General features: G+C 38.3%; 1 protein-coding gene across 1 annotated transcript in view; it reads right to left on the bottom strand.

Moving 5' to 3' along the window:
- Positions 1-22,627, bottom strand: part of LOC135471088 (histamine H1 receptor-like) — a 49,463-nt gene that overhangs the window by 2,368 nt on the left and 24,468 nt on the right. The window lies entirely within an intron of this gene.

Raw genomic sequence — 22,627 nt, 5'->3', positions numbered from 1 at the left:
TGATTGAATGTTACCCTCAAAATATTTCATACATTATTTGATATTTACTTTATAGGAACATTACTCACACGTTTTCTTTGCCACTTATTCTTCATTGACTTGGTTTACTATAACATTTATGTCTAGAATGATAAGAAATATCTCATTAAACGACAATTCCCATGTTTTAAAAAGTGCTACATTTTGATACAATCTTCTTGCAACTGAAGGATATTAGAGACAGCTTAAACCGCTGTTTCATTGCAATTATCATATTTCAGTTTGTCGTTCGTCTTAAGTCAACAATATAATTCATTTTCACACATTTATTCACACGATTATTTCAATCGTCTTTATTTGTCACAGTAGCTTATGACTTTAATATTGTAACCAGGCAGGAGGTCTCAAACGCTTCGGGAGAAAGACTGTAATATCTGCCTCACGATATATTGTTAAAAGCTACACGAATGGCCGGATACAATCACACGATAGTCTGACGACAAACATATTCCATACTGAGTGCTGGTAAAATGTATAAAAGCAGCACTATAATTGTTTTTTTCTGATTAACATGGTCAATAAAATTGAGAATGATGATTACCACTCAGCTTTGACAATCACGGACCACCCCTGACACTTCTTGCTTGCCACAGGTGACAGACAATTGCCATTATTACACAATAACTCGTAATGTACTTTTGTTGCCTTGGGTACATTTACTTTTTATGATTTGGAAAATGCTTCACCAACAAAAACTGGTTGTGATTGCCCACATCCCAGAGAATCTTCATATCTTGGGTAGCCTCTATTCGATCTACTACAGAATTCAATATCGCGTCGGGTTTCCTCAGGCAAATGGCAATGCAATTCATATCGCACAATACATTTCTGTAGAATCAAAGTCAACGTGTCGTGAGAAATTGGCGATTTCATTGAACTGCAAATTGCATTCTGTCTCATCGTTTCGACCCCGATACCGTTCAAGGATTTTACACTTCTCTAGAAAATTGCTGGTGACATGTATGGCCCGTGACTAATGAGAACAACTCGTTGTAATATATTTTTGTCCAGACAGGACGGTGATATATTTGAATACTAGGAAGAAAAATTAGTACTGAGAGTGTTTAGTTGTGATAAACCCGCGATACCTGAAAGCAAGATGATAATTGTGAAGGGATAAATGACACTAAAATTGGTTATAAATTAGTTTGCTAAATTGTGGTGGAGCTACGAATTAATATCACAATGCTTTATGATTCGCTTCTAGGCCGGTATATTCATTGTGTTGAATCACCACGTCGGATATTTGAATAGCTGCGTTCAAAGTGCAACTGGGATATATATATATATATATATATATATATATATATATATATATATATATATATATATAGTGTTATCGACAAGGTATATACCCGTACGGTACTCGGTTTGAATACTGATTTCGCTGATTCGCATCTTTCAAACGCCATATAGAACTGTGCCTCTTTGCATGATTCTGTTCTAACTTCGTACTTTACGTACTTTCTTAGTTCTTTGGTGGTTTGTATTGGGAAATGGCTTTGTGATTATTGACCTCAAGGTCCATCTTGGTTGACAGCTGGTATACGAATGTCTGTTTCGAAGTATAGATTTATTACCTTTTTAAACCTGGATACTGTTGGTGGTCTTTTGAGCGCGAGGCTAGGCCTCTGTGTATGACTAACACTGAGCTGTTGTGCTGATTCACAGAACGAATCACTAAATGGTTCCAGAGTACCCAGGCCAGTTTCCATCTGCCTGATTTATGTCTTACGACAAAACAATATGTAAAATTCAATTAAGCGACTGTTTAACACACAAGTTCCCAATTTACTATTTCTAAATGTGGACATAGGAATCGTCTAGCATGTCCACTGCAAACACCTCCAATTTCTCCAGTTCATTTCTGACTGGTGAATTATATTGTGCTTAAGCTTTCGTTAACCTTAGGTGTACATTATCATATTGCATTAATTAGTTCAGGAGAAAACAGCTGCTGCGAGGCAAAAATTTTTCTGCCTCCGACTGCAATTGAGGCAACATCAGCATTCAAACAATAAACATGATATAGCCTTCTTCAAAGGCTACGGTTTCCGTAGTCGAAAGGAAAATCCGTGATAGGGAACTATTTTGAATCCTGGACCTTGCTTCAGTTTTTCACCAATAATGTTAATGACAATGCGTCATTAGTTGGCAAGGCAACATCCAGTTCACCATACGATTCTAACATAACACAACTGTTTAAATGCCATCAAAGATGTCAACGCAGCCGTGGTAGAAGGAAGTGTACAAGCCCATGTAATCCGTGTATGTCAACACATGTCCTATTTTTTACTTTATGAGAACAGTTCAGACTGCTTAAAATAGACTGTTCCTAAAATTAAAGTACTTAGATAAGGATCTTGATTTAATCAACACACCACAAATTTTAAATGATTCAGAAGTTCGTCTTTCCAACGTCATGGAAACTTGTCAAATTATTTGTGTCAAATTATTTCAAAATACGAGAGCCTTTATGTATTTTCTACCAGTATACTAAACCAATTGCTTCCAAGATATTTAAAAACGCGAAGTTAAAGGTTTTGAAATGTCTGAAGATTTTGACTCTGTTTTATTTTCATATATTATGTATATATTTTTTTTTGGTTCTTTGGTAGTTTGTGTTCAAGGTCGTTCAGCGACTGTTGACCTAAAACGTCATTCTTGGACGACCGCTATACGGATGTCTGTTTCGATGCATAGGTTGGTTATAGGTAGAGACAGTGGTCACTGTGGATCGTCAGAGTTTAATTACCATTCATGTAAACATGTCATAAGCGGTAATCCACCAATGCGGCCGCTGTGAGTTCAAGTACAGCTCAAGCTGGCTCCCTCTCCGGCCGTACGTGGGAAGGTCTGAAAGCAACCTGCGGATGGTCGTGGGTTTTCCCCGGGCTCTTCCCGGTTTTCTCCCACCATAATGCTGGTCGCCGTCGCATAAGTGAAATATTCTTGAGTACGGTGTAAAACACCAATCAAATAAATAAATGAATATCTAACTGCTGACTGCTTTTGTTTGCATTCGTCTTAACTTCATACTTTATGTACTTTGTTTTTGGTGTTGTGTGTTGACGGTTGATACATGAATGTGTGTGAGGACGCCTGGATTGGCCTAGGTATGTTAAGAATATGGTACCGAAAGATCAGCAACCATAATATAAGTGAAATATTCTTGAGTACGGCGTAAAACACCAATCAAATAAATAAATAAATAAATAAATAAGCGGTAATCTTTATATTGTAAATAAAGATGATCTACGAAGTCTGCTTGTAAGGACTTCGAAATATGAGAGTTCATAAGAAAATTGTCCTTTTCGCCCTTTACATTTAAAAAATGCTCTAAGTGGGAGATGGAAAAACGCGTCGTCCTTCACGCTTGGCTTGAGCTAGTAAAGGAAAAGGTTATGTATGCTCATGTGGCAGACAAAAAGTTCTGAAGGATCCTACCGTGAGAAAGATACTTGACGACTTTCAGAGAAAATACGTTTTGTTTCTGCGGACACAGCTCCTAATGATATATTTGTTTGCAAGAATTATTACTACATGTATCAGCTTCTTTCTAGAGGAACTTAACATCAGTACAATTGGCGCAACATCAACGTATTCTATAACGGCCTATACTCTGGAGGAACCATTTAAAAACATCAGTCCTTTCTCAAATAGGGGAGAACATCCGTAACTTGTCGTCACGCCGATATACGTCACTGGATTCCAAAATTTATAAATCCCTAAACAAAGCTTGCTGTATTGCAGGGTCAAGAAGCTCTACCATTAAACTTGTATCTGTTCTCTTAACGAAGGCACTAAAAGAAGTGCAGTCATTTTGGAAAAAGTACTATGTGCAATTGCAAAATATTTGGGTCTTGGCTTTATGGGGATTCTTGTGGAAAGGTAGAAAGAGCGGTAAGCGCTTTTCAGCATTTAGCATTTGCGTTTAAATCACTTGAAAACTCGGCTGGAAGTCACACCAAGTTTTTCCCGCGAGGATGTATGTTCATATACTTTGGACAGCAAGACCGAGAAGGACAATCGACCTGTCTGCAATGGACGTAAACAGGAGATTTTTGTTTCTTGTTTTCCAGTGGTGAGATATATTATTATGAAATCGCAATTCCATCACCTAATATATAGTTACATTCATAAATGTAATTCACGAAATGTACTTGCAACAGATTTGACATGCCCACGGCTATAACACGGAGTCCATTACGTAAAGTGTACTAGTATCTCAATATAATATAGTATCATGTTTATACATGTTACAACTGGAAAATGATGCACCCACTTCTGTCTGGTAGTTTGGGTGGTTATTAAAACTCTAAATAAGGGAAATTGACAAGAGTGCGGATTCCAACGATAGTACGTGTAACCATTTGCAAAGTATCACACTCTCATCACTTCTCTAGTCTTACTCTCCGTGATGTAATTTGTTTATTTATTTATTTATTTCTTCCATTGGTGTGTTACGTGCTCAGTAATCTTAATGATGTAAATCGATGCGTCGAAACAGGCATTTGTATTCCAGCCGTCATCCAATAAGGACGTCCAAGATCAATAATTGCAAGGACTTCCACTTGTAAGTCTTTTTCGTTAACGAAAATATACTATGGCAAATATCGTTAATTTATCAGGTGTAACCAGTGACGGAACGTATATGGTACGAACACTTGTCATGGTGAATATATGCGTCGAAACAGACATTCGTATACCAGTTCATTTGCCTAGTTTGGTAGAAACTGAGTGCGTACCCGACTCCTCACACCTTATCAAAATGTGTAGTTTAACTGTTTGTCATTAAACGTCAATAAAACCATTTACTTTGAACCAAAATATTGTTCAGCGGGAATAATAAGTGAACATCCTCTCCATAACCTTTGTCAGCTTCATTCATCGATGACATGAAGACGGATATTTGGTATAAGTCCAACATCCGTTTTTGACTGTGTGGATTATAATCAATGGTTTGTTTCCATTTTTGTTGATATTACGGATCTCCAGTTCTAGTATCACTCTTCCGATGTTATCGGAAATCTTTCAGACAGTAAATTAGGTCATAAGAGTGTGATGGACATATGCTGTGTCATCAAAATAAACCTGATGCAGTTACTGTGCACTGAAAACTTCTATGAAATTCTATGTGGCAAATTAAAGAAAAGTTTTTAGTCAGAAGTATTAGATTTTTGGAAAACGTTTTAACAAGAACATGTTTGTGAATCTATGCGTCTAAACAAATATTCATACAGCAGCCGTCAACCAAAATGGACGTTCCAGGTCAATAATCACAAGAGAAATTCCCAGATCATCGTTTAACACGGAAATGACAAAGAAATAAGAAAGTATATAAAGTACGAAATAAGGACGGAATAATACAAACAGAAGCAATTAACAGTTTTGAAAGATGTTGGCAAAGTGTATTTAACTATATAAAATATAAGTTGACAATATAAAATATGTACCTTAGTAGTGCTTTGATTGCAACTGTACATACTTTGAATATACAGTCCCGAGTTAGTCGCAATCATGAAGCAGAAATTCTGGACGCTCAGTCCATATTTACTTACAGGAGCATTATACTTATTTTAATAAGCTTACCAGTGAAACGTTACATCCATATGCCAAACTACGTTTGTCTGCCGCTGTTAAATAAAAAAAGCTGGATTATGCGAAGGGATCAGGTATCTGATTCGGTGAGAGGATTAAATAATGAATAGATCCTTTTCAAGAATACAAAACTGATTGTACTGAAATATCTGAGGCATTTGGATAGCTAAGTGGCATATCCTTGGGCTTTGCAATAATCTACACGTTGATAAACACCAATAACAGATACTCAGCGTAGCAAAATGACAAAATCATATCTTCGTTTTATGATTATATTTTGATATTTTTATTATTTAATTACAGCGTGCACATTTTCTTGAAGCATTTCTTGAAGTCCACGTACTTTTCTTTTTATGCAATGTCATCAGAACAAAGGCTTTGTAAACATCCAGCGGTACAATATTAATTGTTTACTAACACGTAGTACCCCTCTGATTAAGGTTTGGTCTCTGCTAGTTATTGATAGTGTTACCTGCAACACCGTAATATTCTATCTGCAGTGGGTAAAAATAGAAGAATAGTTTACAGGTAATTTGAAAAAAATCAAACAACGTTGTTACAATAAGCAGTTGCCACTCAAAAATAATACATAATGTAACGTAAAGTTCAAAACTTCTCCACTTTCACACCCAGATGTTTGCCTTCGAGGATTGCATTATGCGAGTAATTTTGTGAAAAACAAGATAGTACTTCATAGTTTAAGGCATGATCTTATTAAGCCAGAAAGTGTCTTGTTAAATGTAGTGTAATTTGAACTGAACTATGATAGCATCAGTTAATTATGCTTATATTTTATCTACTGTTATTAGCATGGGGGTAACAGAAAACATTTATTGTTCCTATGCAGTCAATAATCTACATGAAATAGATCAGCGAAGTGCAATAACAGTATAAAATAGAAAAAGAAGCCCCTCCCCCCCCAACCCCGACGTCTTACTGGCAGTAAATACTCTGAAATTCTCCAGTCTTTCCAGGCAATTTCTCTGTGAACTACGCAGATTACGTGGACTAAAGTCCAATGACATATCAAAAGTTCACTATGTCGGACACGCATAAGCCAAGTATACACGCAATATGCCAACAGCAGACGACTTTGTTTAACTTTTATTTGAAAATGATAATGAAATTAACTATTTTGCAATCAAAGAAGAGCACAGTTACATGTTTACCCATATACACAAACTTACACCAATGCTGTAGTTTTATCAGTTCTCCCTTAAGATAAAGTGTAGTTAATGAAAATGGCAGACTCGGAGACTGAAGGGAACGTCTGTGGGACAGGCCTGTTATTACCTTAAACGAACGCAAGATAATTAAATATTTGTTTGGATGTTCATCGAGTTGCTTGGATTTCTCATTAATAACATCTATCGGGGAAACCATATATCATCAGTGTGTAAAGGTATTCCGATGGATACAAATTGTTCTCCTCTTTTGGCCGATGTATACCTGTGTTCATATGAATATGACTATATGCAGAAACTATTAAGGAGTAATCCTCAGCACCCCCGACCTGTCTTATTCACTAACGTATGTTGATGATCTTCTAGCTTTAAACAATCTTCATTTAGGAAAGGTTGTGAAAGCTATTTAAAGGCAACCACAGACTCTCCAGATGGTACAACTTATCTGGACGTAGGTTTGTACAAAGACCAAAACGGTTTCCTCTCTCGCAGACTTTACGACAAGAGGGATAGCTTCAATTTTGACATTGTAAATTATCCTTACTTGGACAACAATATAGCGAAAGGTCCTACCAATGGCCTGTACATAGCTCACCTTGTAGTATTTGTTGGATCCTGTGTTACAAGTTATTACTGCAAAAACCAGTGTGTCAAGGTTATTCCCTAAAATGCTTTCACTTCAAGTTTCTGAAGTTTTACAACGAGTATAAACCTGTTGTAAGTAAATATGTATAGAGCGTTCAGAACCTCTGGCACTCTGCTTCATAAATGTGCCTTATTCCGCTTAACCCGGGGCTAGGGGATGGTGCTGAATTAGATCGCCTCTTTGGATATATGAACAGTTGCAATCAAGGCTTAACTGACATACATATTTTGTTATCAACAACCGATATTCTAGCATGGTACACGGTTTTGATACTGAATTCACTGAGTAACCCAGAACATACACATATACATCAGTGAAAACTGTTGACTGCTTCTCTTTGTATGATCCTATTTTCGTACTTTGTATACTTCCTTCTTTTGGTGCAATTAGCCTTGCCATTATTGACCCGGAACGTCCATCTTGGATGACGACTTGTACACGAATGTCTGTTTTGACGGATATATTCAAAGTAACGCTCACGTCCACCAGGATACGCGCGTTGATACCTATCTGAATGGAAATGTGAGTCGTCCGTAAACAGAACATTTCACCATCAGTGTGCAGAGTGTCTGACGTGCTGTCTGCAACCCTGCAATCTTGTTTGTTGGTTTTGACGGTTTGTGGGTTTATGCAACTATGGTCTGGAATAATTCCAGTGGTTTTTACGGCTGTTTGGTGTCTTTCTGAGGTGTGTTTGAACTTTTTGAAACGGGTATAGAGGAAAGTGTGTTGCTAGTCGATAATTCAGGTTCATGGACCCTCCACAATCAACAGTAGCATGATGGGGTCAATAATAATATGAACGAGAATATATAATGTACAAATATATAATATAAATGATTTATTTTATTTGTTTATATTTATCTCAAGTGGTATATGATCTCATCGCAGAATGGTTTTATAGGTTAATGTTGGGCCATTATGTCTTCAGCAATTTAGTCGATACGCGGACACAGTTCACACAGCATGTTAGTGCAAGTATTTTAAAGCTAATGGCTCTCAGTTATCTGACACAATGAGTTCTTGATGTCAAAAGCTTATGGTGTTTAACATTATGAGTAAGACACTGGACAAAAAAAGGTACTTCACATTTCTTACTTTATTTCCAACCATACCCATATACAACAAAGTGTGCTGCTAGTGGATAAGCACAGGATAAGTTACGTGCATTGAGTGAGCAACTTTTTGAAAGCATCATATTATCGGGCTAGTGGTCACAGCTGTGAGGGAATAAATCGAGCAGCAGTATACTGGAACAGCAGTATCGGTCTATTTCTGAGGGTGATCATTATGTCAAGCACGCGTGTATCTGCTGATCACCATACGCGAATGCTCATCTTTATTTCTTTATTTATTCGATTGGTGTTTTACATCGTACTCAAGAATATTTCACTTATACGACGGCGGCCAGCGTTATGGTTGCTGATCTTTCTGTACCATTATCTTAACATACCTTGGTCAATCCAGGCGTCCTAACATACATTCATGTATTAGCCTTCAACCAAAATGGCAGTGGTCAACACACAACAACAAAAAAAAGAACATAAAATATGAAGTTAGGACAAATTCAAACAGAGGCAGTCAGCAGTTCTCAATGATGTTGGGAAGACGCAACGAAAGTGAAGGTGAATGAATGAAAACAGTATACAAACCATGCACCATTCTAGTTTATAAGTTCATGTATCCAACTTGGCGATCTTATTCAGTACCGCGAATATACAGCCCCTACCGCCTGAGTGAGTGAAATTAGGCAAGGTAATGAAGAAGAGTGCCAGAGATTCTGACCAATCTTTTCATATTTACTTCCTCGAAAAAGACGTCTGTACACCAGCCGTTAAGGCTTTTGATGGAACAATCTTGACACACCACTATTTGCGGTAATATATTGTGATGATGGTTGGAATCGTCACATAACACACAGGACCTGACAAATGCAACAAGACGAGATACGTACACGTCCTATATTGCTATCTCGGGTAAACATAATTTACAATGTCAAATTTGAAAGGAAGCCAGTGCAAATACATATAAGACTGAAATAAAATAAGAAAAACGTTTCAAATGACCGTTTTAATGTTACTCAAAGTTTGAAGTTGATAAACTTCATGGCGCACACTTTATTAACCTTTGAGGTTCGTCTCCAAAACCTGGTTTCTTTTGCATTGTTTTCACATTATTTCTTATTAAATGTAATGACAACAAATCTCTTTGAGGGACCTATAATAAATTGATATTAAGATCATTTTTAAGTCGTGTGTAGGGGCATAAGTTGCACCTATTTAAGCATTTATATGAACGGGTAGAATAATATCTTGACTGTGTTACACGACGTATTCTTTACACTATATATGTGTGTTTGCGAGGGGTGAAAGAGATGTTGATACAAAGTTAATACCAAGCCTTACTGGAAGCAGAATTCGTTTATGGCTGATTGTCATCAAAATACGTTGATCATCAAAATAAGATTCTAAAAGGAATCGGCAATCAAGGCCTTAACACGAGTCTGAAAGGACTTCGGTGGTGTACTAACTGGTAGAGCCTTTTGTAATGTCTGCCTTGGGTGTTGTCTTATGGAGAATATACAGAAATGCCGACTCCATACAAGGTATACGCAGTTAACACATCGTTCCGTAATTCCCCAAATCGATCTCCTAAACAGTGTTAAAAGTTAGGAAAAGCCGACACCCGTCTGCTTTTACATCTTGTTCCACATGAGACGTTAATCTGGGCTGGAGCCATGAGGCAATAGCACTCGCGGACACAATCACTCATCGAGTCGGGATGCCTGATTTGTTGTCTGGATGTGTCTCTCCGCGCGATCTCTTTCACGGCAAAAGTGACTTTGGTCACTCGGGTGTTCCCTGAGCTTTCACCACTTAGCTCATCACTTCTGTCTCAACTCACGGCCACTTCAAATGAAACGTTAATCAGTATTATAAATCGTTTATATCCTCTCTGAAGTGTGCCTTTATCTTTGTGTGAAATGACGCAGAGAAAACAAGAGAAACCCATATTGGGCGAATTGCATTTTAATATTTTCTGACATGTTGGTATCATTTTCGTCAGTTCCTTAGCATGCCCGCGCAGTGCAATGACCCAGGAGCCTCCCACCAATGAGCGCCGTGAGTTCAAGCCCAGGTCTTTCTGGCTTCTACTCCGGTCATACGTGGAAAATCTAGGAGCAACCTGGCTGGCCGAGCGTTTCCAACTACCATGATTAATGCTGGCCGTTAAAGTGAAGTCTTTTAAAGTACATGCCATGTTTATTTTCCAAATTGGGGGCCTCCGTGGCTCAGTTGGTTAGCGCGATAGCGCAGCGTAATGACCCAGAAGCCCCTCACCAATGCGGTCGTTGTGAGTTCAAGTACAGCTCATGCTGGCTTCCTCTTCGGCCGTACGTGGGAAGATCTGAAAGCAACCTGCGAGTGGTCGTGGGTTTCCCCCGGGCTCTGCTCGGTTTCCTCCCACCATAATGATGGTCGCCGTCGCATAAGTGAAATATTCTTGAGTACGGCGTAAAACACCAATAAAATGAATAAATAAATAAATATTTTTCCAAATTGGGATTGGAATAAACACGAAGCGTTATTACAACTGAACCCGATTTTGCAACGACGTAGAACACAGATTTAATGACGAGCTATAAACTATGATCATGTTTTACCAGAACAAAGTTTGTGTTCCAAGCTCTTTGATGGTATAATCACGACTGTAAAACATGGTTTAATTAGGTTACAAAAGTATTCTTTTATTTTTGTTTCTTCTTTTTTAGGACTCAGGCCTAGATGGTGTCATGGCTAACTCTTGTCATATTTGTGACAGAATCATGTAGGAATGAGACTTGCCGGGAAATTTAGTTGCCGGGAAAGCAACAAATTATTTCGTCTGTTTAGTTTTTATCTATAATTTCTTAACAGCCTGTCACAAATATGAACCTTTACAAATAACATAAATGTATGAATGATTTAATGTATTTATAACAGAATGAACTTCGTATTGACAGTAAAACTGAATGGCAGTTACAGTTGTCTAGGACTTTAGATTATGGATAGGACAGTCCCCTCCCCCCAAAATTTGCTTGTTTCCACGATATTTGGCGTGTACAACATAAAGAAAAACTCTGGCAATAAGATCCCAAAGTAGCATGAATCTCAATCAGGTTCTGACCGATACCGTATCATCCAAACTCTTGGGTGACTTTGCATTTCATTTAAACTTGTATTTTTATGAGCAGAAAACTTTACCACGTCCCAGCTCTTAAACACACTACTTAAAAACACACAAAAAACATTTGAAGTGTTTGAGCATGCATTAGCGTAGAGGCCGCTCATATTATCTGCACATTTTGGAGAGGAATGTGGGATTAGGCAACTACTCTCAGTAATTGGTTGGGCAGTCTGAAGGAAATTGCGCCCTCTTTAGTCCAAGAAAAACACAAAAGTCACATTTGGCCATACTGTTTCTCCTGCTGTTGTTATCTCAATAAATAAGGTAATTTATGGCATCAATATGTCATAAAAAGGAAAGTGGGATTAGGCTTGCGAGGCATGAGGAGCATGGGAAAACATTCAGGAGGCATCGGTTCAAAAATCTCTCTATCGACGAGGGACCTGACTGGTGAAATCTCTATGACTTACCATCAGGAACTTTATAAATCAAATCAAACATTTCACTCCAGGGTTTTGGAACGTGCAAGCCTTTCGCGGGTGGTCGCGGATAGCTAATTCCCTCGACTGAAGAGACTTGGCAGGTATCGCGGGCAATTGCCGAAACCACCTTTTGTCCTTCCGATGATGTGGGATCGGACCGACCGAGTAGCTCACTCGTTAATCAGATGGAGCAACTGTAACAGGGTCGCGGCCATGACACCGCATCTAAAGAGCGAAAAATTAATTCTATCCATCTGGTATTAATACACAATAAAACCTGCCAATTACGTACGAGTGGGATGTGAATGGAATGCTTTTAAAGGAGTCCGAAATTCAGTAATTTCCACGTAAATTGATTTGAGCAGTAATTAATTTAAATCCCTCCAACTACAAAGAAAAGGTAGTCGTTCTCTTGGGAATCTCAAAGGTGAATTTGGTGGAATGTTGCGATGGTATACATTCGTTCAGATCAATCAAGAACTGCACTTTGACCTTAATTTGCAATATTTCATTGGAACGCTACCTTCGGCGATATCTAGGCGGGTTCGTTCAGAAACAGCTATTCGGTAAAGTTTCCAATGAAAGCATTCAAAGCGTAGAGCTCGTTCACCTGATCGGTAATACCTTCTCCTACCCCTTCATTAATCGGTAGTGGTACAGTCAAAACGCGACTTACCGATGAAAAGAAACCTAAAGATGCACAACATCATTATCGTTCAAGCAACGGCTAAAACTCTCAAACCTTAAAAGCTTATGGTGTTGATATGATGTTATCTTCAGTTTACCTTGGTATCGTGTGAGTCTGAAAGAACCAACGGCTTTTGTCAAGTGCTATCATAAATCCACACTGGACAGATACATCAGTCATGAACTCGAGAGTAAACCATAAATGGGGTATTCAGTCCAGGAAAACACAAGTAGACCATGTTTTCGAACAATGGTATTAAGATGGGTGTTTTTATTACGGTAATGTAGCCCGTGTAATAGACATCCCAAGCTACAACACTGTGTGGAATGAGTGCTTTGAATGAATATCCTAATATCTCAAAAAATTCCTTTACTGTGAGAGGAACGTTCCATGTTGAATCGACACCTTTACAACTGACGGTTTATATTAAACGGCGCTCTACCCTTATCCAAGCCTCCTGCTCTCAAGTCCTGCTCTGTCCAAGCTAACGTATTCGAACGTTTAAATTAACACCTACCAGTTTTCGACCGATCCATCAAGCTATCTATGCCATCACGTCTAGAAAAAATAGAACGGAGAAGTCTTAAAAAAGAAAACGTGTGAGACATATACTTTGAAGATAAAGTTTTTTTATAAATTAAAAATGAGCGCCCAACCACATGACCCGCTCGAAATTGAAAATTAGAAAAAATATGTCATGAATTCAACATTGTTACCGCCTGATTTGAAAAATAATCCTAACAATTTTAATAGGTATCCCGCCTAACGGGAATTGATATTCCAGCTGAATTGCATGTGTAATATGTTGAAAATATTGGAGAAATCTTGCTGTTTGTGAGATCCCTGTGATGCGTTTGGCTTATCGGCTACGGCGTTTTTTATGAGAACCGCTGGCTTCAGCACTCTCTGGACTTTACAAGGCTAATTATTTTTACGTTCACCTCCGCTTAGCTCAGTAATTAGTAATTGTTTGTTCTTTACGGTCTGATGATTACCGCACTCTCTGGTTGTGGGAGTAAATTTGGGAGAGTAACAGGAGTAAAATTTCCGTCAAGGCCGATCTGAATTGTAAAAAAAATCCAACAATAGCAAATGTTTAGTTTAATCCACAACATTCACTGAAGAGTGATGCAAAGATTCTCTTGATTACTTCACAAATGTGTACCACTACATTTATTCTTTTTCGGGTATAGAAAGGCGAAATTCTTAATAATTTTAGCGTTAAACGTTGCATGGCTAATGGTAAAACAAAGTTAGGGGTTTTAAATTGTTCAGGATCAATATTCAGTTTTAACAAACCTTAGAATTTCTTAGAACGTCGGCTTTGAAACCTGATCAGTAATGTCTTTAATAGCAAATGTGGAAACCTTATTTTCTGGCTTAACCACAGGTTACTTGTCGAGTTACTTGTCTCGCACATGCATATATAACACGTCCTCAACATGAGTTAAGTACTTTATTACATGATTGTTTATGTTCCCTGTAGAATATTTTTCATGTATGAAGCAAAAACTTTAAAATGTCACCACCTTTAACTTCAAGCAACATGGTTAGTATTCATTCTCTATAATTACCTTTCTTTGACTCTCATATGTATATGTATAGGTCAATATGAGAAGGTTGAATGCCTTGCAGTTGTTTACATGACACTTGTGGCCGTTTTCTCCTATTATTGACCTTGGCAGTTTTCCGGACTGGGTGATTATTCTGAAGTGAAACTTTTTATGTTGTTTCAAGACAGGCTACAGACCAAGTTCGTGTTTTGGGCGGTTTTTTCCAACAATATTATGCCCGTTTTTGTTATATACTATTTTGGGAGTTGACACAGCAATTATTCTGACGGCAGAAACCTTTAGACATGTGTTCTTTCCAAATACACTTTGAAATCTAAGTCACGATTGTGTGGACAGTATTAACGACGTCGAAGTTTTGCGTCAGGAGTGCGTAATACGGATTTCATAATATTGTAACAAGAATATATGTAATTTCCAAGTAACATCGACATCTTCACTAGATTGTCCTAATCTTCCTACAACTCCTCGGCCTCAGTGAAGCACTATGGTAAGTAACATCACCTGGTCTGTACCGATAACATGTTAAGAAAAAGATTGTGTAATTCACTAAAATGTCCCCCACTTATACTAATTCAACAATATGTACATAAAGGTACTTTTTTACAAAGAACAACATATATTTCAGCAAAATACCACAATTTGACAATAAATTTGACAAGGTGCGCATGTGGCATAAGTTTGAAAAGGTGCGCTTGTGGCATAAGCTTGATAAGGTGCACATGTGGCATATGTTTGGCAAGGTGCGTATGTGACAAGCTTGACAAGGTGCGCATGTGGTATAAGCTTGACAAGGGGCACATGTGACAAGCTTAACAAGGCACTCGTGTGGTATAAATTTGATAACGTGCACATGTGATATAAGCTTGAGAAGGTGTACATGTAGCATAAATCTGATAAAGTGCACATGTAGCGTAAATTTGATAAGGTGCACGTGTGATATACGTGTTATAAAAAAATCATTATAAACTTCATGAAGTATTGTACTTGACCTCGAAGAATTAGGTCAATGTAACTAAAAGTAAAGTTCTTCCTAACGCCAAAGTTTGCCCATGGTTTGGTAAAGCTGGCTAGGAACGTTCATGAAACAAGAAGTTTACCAAGATATGGAGACACGGACAGGCGGATGAATGCCAAGCGATACGCCAATTTTGGCAATGGGGTGAAAATCAAAGTATAAAGATAAATAGAGCATTAATATGAAGCCTGTATCGAAGAAAAGAGCATTAAGCAGTATCCAGAAGAAGCATTTACTTCTTTAGAATTTTTTCAAGTGAGTATCAAATCTTGCATTCTTCAGTGGCCCTTTTTCACATTGTTACCAGTGACTTCGGATCAGGGTTTTGCACATATCACACTCAAACGGCTGGACGTCTGCATTCAAAATGTGTATATATAGAGAGGGATAAATGCTTTCGTAGACTGCACTTTGTAACGAAGTCTTTCGAGCCAAAATATCGTTTTTACATCAGTGAGATACATTAAGGCCAACATGGAATACAGTGTTCTAAATTATTCTTACCGTTACTGTGTAACCATTTATAATGCATCATAGACATCATATCTCAAACTCATGCACATTTGGTAGGAGGAATATGCAATGCTGCAAGCAAAACACTATTCTTTAAAGGTGACTATAAAAAGCGTTCCTCGGGCGGTTGTGTTTCCCGGTCGCTGCAGTAAGCGGTTCTGTGATCGTTAATAGTACATTTTGTGAAGCTGCAGTTCGTGACCTTTTCCACTAGCATGGGGTTATTCATCACGGACGCTTACGACTGGTTCTCTGCGTCCGCCCTGTCTTACCTCTCGAAATGTGGAGCCAGGTCCGCGCAGTCGATAGATGGGCCATCAGTCTTTGCCTGGCGTGTTCCGCGGAGGTTAACTAGGCCCTCTGCTCTCTTCGCCACTGATACGCCTTATTCTGTCCTTTTCCTACCTCTCGTGTGTCTCGTACAACGGAAATTGAGGAATTTCCGCTCGGACACGTCTTGGATTCTTGGGTAAATATGATGGACTAGGCGGAAAGGTACCCACTTCGGCACCTCTTTTCTACATTGCCTTGGTATCACGTGACGTAACACAGCGGTTATCCTGGCCTGCCAGGCGACTGAACATTGACATCTACAGACGTCTCGACATTTGGGTGGGACTACAGATATGCTGACTGCAAATTTACCGAGGTACTATTCCTTCCTCGTATTTGAGGTGGTTTAACCTGACAAATTTGGATCATTTCAAATCTGTCGTTTATTTTCTTTCCATCATAATCACTCTAATAAATTACTGTTCTCAATTAAACAGCCTAGTGTTTAATTAGAAGAGCCCTGCCGTAAAATATGCAGTGTCAATTTAAACTATCCGAAAATATCTGCGTGAGATTAACTTTTTTGTTCACTGATCAATCTAAGTAGTGACGGCGCAATTGATGTCAGTCCTAGATGAATGCTGATTTTAGGCACAAGTGAAAGGGGACTTCAGATTTTAGTGAATGCTGACTTTAGGCCTAAGTGGAAGCTGATTTCAGGCCTAAGTGGAGGTTTACTTCAGGCCTAGGTGACTGCTGACTTCAAACCTAAGGAGTCACTGACGTTATTGCTAGGTAGATGCTAAATTCGAGCCAAGATAACTACAGAATTCAGGATTAGATCAGTGTTGGCTTAAGGCCTTATTGCATGCTGACTTTAGGCCCAAATGGATGTTGACTTCCGGCCTAGACGGACGCTGACTTCTGGCCTGCGAATGCTGACTTCAACCCCAAGAAGATGTGATTTCAGGCCAAGGTAAATGTTGACTTCAGGCCCAGTGGATTCTTATTCGGGCCTGTGTGGATGCTGACTGATTTACAGTTAATAAGTTGTACCAAAATTTTAAGTCAATTTGATAACTATAACGGGTGTAAAATGCTCTCTTATCACCAGATAGCTTCATCGCAAGTTCACATTTAGTGTTCGCGATGGCAAAACTAGTCTCTTGAGATGTCTACATCTATAATCTGATTCTGATGTCTGTTATATACAATACGACGGTAAACTCCAAGCACTGACTCCATTATATACAGGTCATCAAAAAGTTAATTGTCAATAAACGCTATTTGTTTTACAATGTGGTTCTTGATTTGTGGGTGTCAAGTTTACAAATTTTTGATTTTGCTTTATTAATGTAGCTACATATGCTGTGTGAAAGATAAGATTCGCTATACATCTATTTCTTAGCTCTTAAACTGAAAACAAAATCAAAATTCAAAGCCACTTGTGCAACTGTAGGAAGAGAATCGAGTGTCCATCAAAAACGCTACATCCGGTAGGAGTCTTACTCTCAAACGTTTTGTATCTGATCTCTGAGCTAACCACTATCGCTATTGTAGTGAAGGTCATATTCGATTTTGTCCGTTCGTTGGGAAGTGGCCTTATGTTGATATACATTTAATCGGACCCTTTCACTACTGCAGGCATGCATGGCTTGAAATCTTTACGCCGCATGGTGGAGTTTCATTTGGCCCTGATATTTGAAGAAAGCGACATTAGGACAGCCTGCAGTGATAAAATACTATTCTTTGTCATGCGACAAATAAGCGAGATGAGCTCTGTGAAGTATTTTTATGTGCAATTTTATCAGACTGTTTTCAAAGTATCGGGTTTGCTTGTCCTTCAACAAGAAGTTCTGGTTTCGCATTAAATTTCTCCATACACGCAATCTCTCGAGGCTTCTGCGTAGAACCACAGCTGTTAACCCTAATATAGATCCAATTTGCTTTGGCGTATTATCATAGACCAAATAGACTGGTTGCTTAATAGATGTTTCGACAGTCGAGTTGTTTTGTAGTCTCATGTCCGATATAGTTTTAATGACGAATACACGCATGTAGAAAAAAAAAACAGGAAAAAAAATTATTGTCACAATAATTCCATGTTTTATTCAATACAACATCTAAGGCCGAAAAAACCATGTCAACTTCGCTACCCTCTGAATAATACGTTTAATATATTAAAATATGTGATACCCTTAAGCTAATGGATATGTGATTTAAGGGTGAACCACCACAATTTTCTTGATCATTCTGCCAGTTATCACACTGTCGCCGTTGCTCTTGTTTTTCTTTTCATGGTGTAGTTCGTCATATTTTACACTTTGTAATACCACGTTTATTACCAGATTATTCCTATTAACCCTGACCTTTGCTGATGATTGTCAACATCTTGTCAACAACGCTCATAAATGAGGATATGATAAACTGTAGAGTGTAAGCTCTATTCAATATACGTTTCAAAGAGATGTTTGGGTTGGTCCGTCGACCACCGCACAAGATATATAGTCCCTAAATCATTATTACTCATTACAATACCATAATTTGTATGTCCACATGAACACTTGATAATTAATCAACATCTCTCATAGACAAGGCGGAAATTCACCCACAATTCAGCAATGCCTCGGTATCACGTGACGCAATACTGCTGTTTTCATGGCCAGCCCGACGTTACTGGGGTGGGATATGACTTTGTATTTTCTAAGGACAAAAGCAATTCTTGTGAGTCATACGATGGTGTAACATTAACTACATCAAGGAAAAAAAATTAAATTTAGTAGGTATAAAAATATCCTCAAAGCGCTCACCTTTGCATATTATTGAACTGAATACATTAGAATGGCATTTAAAATGTTAAAAATGTGCTGGTATGTCACGAAAATGAGAAAGCAATCTAGACAGAATGTGCCGGCGTTTATCCCAATCCCGGTTCAGCTTTAACCCGTGAAAACCGATAACCAAGAAATCGTGCTAGATGAGATATACATATGTGCTGCACATCTGGTTACAGTGAAAACTATTTGTTAACGAGACTGAAACCCCCTCCCGTTTGTAGAGAAAACAAAATGGAAGCCATTTCTCACTATGTCTGTGGGACCATTATCCTACAGTTTGACGAGATTTTTCAATCAATCTTTCCTGTAATACAAAGCCTCTGGGCGCACGGGCAAATCCAATTAAGGGTGGGATGTATAATAGAATTTCAATGAGGGCTTGGAAATTTACCTCAACCCTGTCTGGCCACTGGCGAGATCGAGGTAATCAGGAGATGAGCAGCATACAGTGGAAGTTCGGATAGGGACGACACTAAATGCCTCGAGTAGCTTAGGAGATTCCTGGAAGCTAAAATCAGAGAGGTGCGGTTAACCGGGTTCTCTTAAATCACCGGCAGTCCGCTGATGCACAGTTGTTATTACGGCGAGTTCAAAGCAGCCGGGAAGAATCCAGTAAGCTAAGGTTTGCCATTTTTGCCACCAACGCGCATATCAGTCGATAGCATTGTTTTCTCGCATTTTTTGTTTCTTCAAATAGCTTAAAGCTGTATCTGATTAACCCGGCCATAAGGATGTTTGCCAGTACAGTAAACTCGGCTGTCACCCCGAATTTTTCTCGCCTTCAGCCAAGGTATCGAGGACGGCTTTCTGGACATCGTCCAGGAATAGGGATTCCATATATTGCACAACAATAACAGAACACAATTAATACCTGAATCTCTGAAGAATGCTTCAGGCGAAACGTTACGGGGGTGGGATATGACTTTGTATTTTCTAAGGGCAAAAACAATTCTTGTGAGTCATACTATGGTGTAACATTAACCATATCAAAAAGAAAAACACCACATTAGTAGGTATAAAAAAAATACCCTCAAAGCGCTCAGGTGCGCTTTTCCGTCTTTTACGGGTTAATGGAATAAACATATTCATGGATTTATAAAAACAGCGTTTTACTGACTGTGTACATCAGTTTTGACACACCTTAATGTGCAAGCAGTTTGTGTATCTTAAAATAATGGGACAGAAAATGTAATATAAAACGAAGATTATGGTTTCAACGAAAATAGAGGAAACTCATCCGGGTATAACGCTTTTTCAAATACTGGACAAACCAGATTGGAATAAATAAGCATACGTAGCGTTGAGGATGGTGATAGTTGATTTGCTGCCATTGAACAAGTTATCGATAAGAATAAATATGGAAATAACTGGCTGAAAAATAACGGATGCGTAGATATATTTTTCAAAAATTTGTGAAAGGCAATGGAAATATAGCTAATTATTTTCCGCATATCGAAGGATATTTATCATGGCCATATGTCTGTTATGGTATGTTTACATTTGTATGAGGCCACAATGTTCTTGTTATGTTTTACCTGAGGTAACATCAGCCATCCAATTTTATTACAATAAAATATCACCCGATTTTGATAATTCTTTTGATTTTGAAGGGAGCATATGCTGTGTCGAGTGGGGGTGGCCTAATTCAAAACATTAATCTCAGCAACATCAATGGTCTCCATAAAGCAATAATATCATTTGCCCTAGAATTTATCTTCTGGATTTGACTACCATTTAACATGTAGATACCTGTATTCTTATAAAATTTTTATATTTGCGTTCAGTTTAAACAATGATTTATGGTTCCCTTATATATTTTGGTATTAATACAAACATACATGTGTTCGAAGAGTCCGTTATGCCGACTTTTGCACAATCAGTCTTACACAGTCTTACGTTCACTAAAGACCATGTGTTATTCGCCAGTTTAGCATGAAGGTCTGCCCAAAGTTTCTGTATTCCTATACCTTCCTAAAAAAAAAACAATAAAAAATCACAAGTAGGCACACGGCTGAAAACCTTTCCGGCCCGACCTTCTAATGTTTTTCGGAACTTTGATATCTACAGAGGAAATTACCAAACCGGACTGGATTATATGGCTCCCCGCGGATATGAGCAGACATCGATGATGTGGACGTTTACTCTATTTTCCACAAAAATCTTGTGAAAACAAAGACCAAGACAAACATGGATCTGTCCTTACAATATTTTAACGCTTAACTCTTTAAGTTAACAATCAAAATGCACTCTATAGAAGGGTCTTATCATTCATATTGGTGAAATAAATTTGTGTCTGTTATTACTGAAAAGATTACCACCTCAAATATTCCACGAACAACAACGGCTGTGAATAAACTTTAGAATTATGTTTGTCTTTAGAGAATCAAGTAAGGCTGAATTTGATTAAACTGGCACATTACCCAGTTGTGATTCGGGTAGGAAGCCTGTATTGGAGAAAGTGCTTTCTAAACATCAAACATTAACAAGCTGAAAGTATCGATTTATTTCTCTAAAGAACCCCTTACAGCAACTTATCACTACTAATGCCTGGACGTCGAGAGGAGTTGAAGAGAGTGATGGGAAAGGCAGGGAGAGAACGGGTACAGAGTGGGGGCAAATTAACACGTTAATTCTCAGAGATTTACTACCGCAAGATATCAACATCCTCCTGTGGCTGGTACTTCACCACCAGTCATCACCTTGGGCAGACCCACTGCGTTATGCCTGTAGTGTCAAACTGCCACTGGACATTAAGACTACTTGTAACCATCTGGAAGTCCATAGCTCGTGATATCTAGTCCTCGTGTATTGTACATATATTGGCAAATATCGTGATGACATATTAACGAAATATGTTCCGGAGGAATATACCGTAGATATTAACAAAAAAGTGACTTTTACCACCACATTACATTTATGTCTTGCCTGCACTGATGAATACACCCATTTCTGAAGGACTTAAATCTGTAAAATATACAATCTGGCATGTGGACAGAAACCATATTTCTCCGTCATTTTCCTTATTCGTCGGAGATTAATTTATAGCTGTTATACAGAAAAATTTGAAAAAAAAAATAAGCACGGTTTATTTCATTTGTTCAACCACACCTTCTCCTTGTTTTGTAAATATGCCTACCAGACAGGACACGAATTTTCTCCTCAATTCAATCAAATGCCTTCCCTCTATGATTCTTAACTTTTACAATGAGTATAATTCTAAGTAAATATGGATAGAGCGTCCAGAATCTCTGGCATTCTGCTTCATGTTTGTGTTTAATTCCGCATAACCCAGGGTTAGGGGCGGTGTATTTCTTGTGTTGAATTGAATTCTCACTTTGTATATATGAATAGTTGCAATCAAAGCGCAACCGAGATACATATTTTATTATTTTGTTTGAATACTGCTTTCATTCAGAATATGTTCGTAACAAGTGTGTTTTAGTTGACCCTTGCTGTCCTCACGATTGACATGCTGACATGCGCATTTACCCAGGCGGAAATGTTTACGATCTGAGAGGATGGAAAATTTCTCCCGTCCAGTGAGACTAAATTACTGGGATCTGGGCTGCCTACTTCACCAACGCAAATGACATCTTTAGGGAGTCATT

Source organism: Liolophura sinensis, chromosome 7, assembly GCF_032854445.1.
Source record: "Liolophura sinensis isolate JHLJ2023 chromosome 7, CUHK_Ljap_v2, whole genome shotgun sequence".
In the NCBI taxonomy this organism is placed as follows: domain Eukaryota; kingdom Metazoa; phylum Mollusca; class Polyplacophora; order Chitonida; family Chitonidae; genus Liolophura; species Liolophura sinensis.
This window is presented reverse-complemented; position numbering and strand designations above follow the sequence as displayed.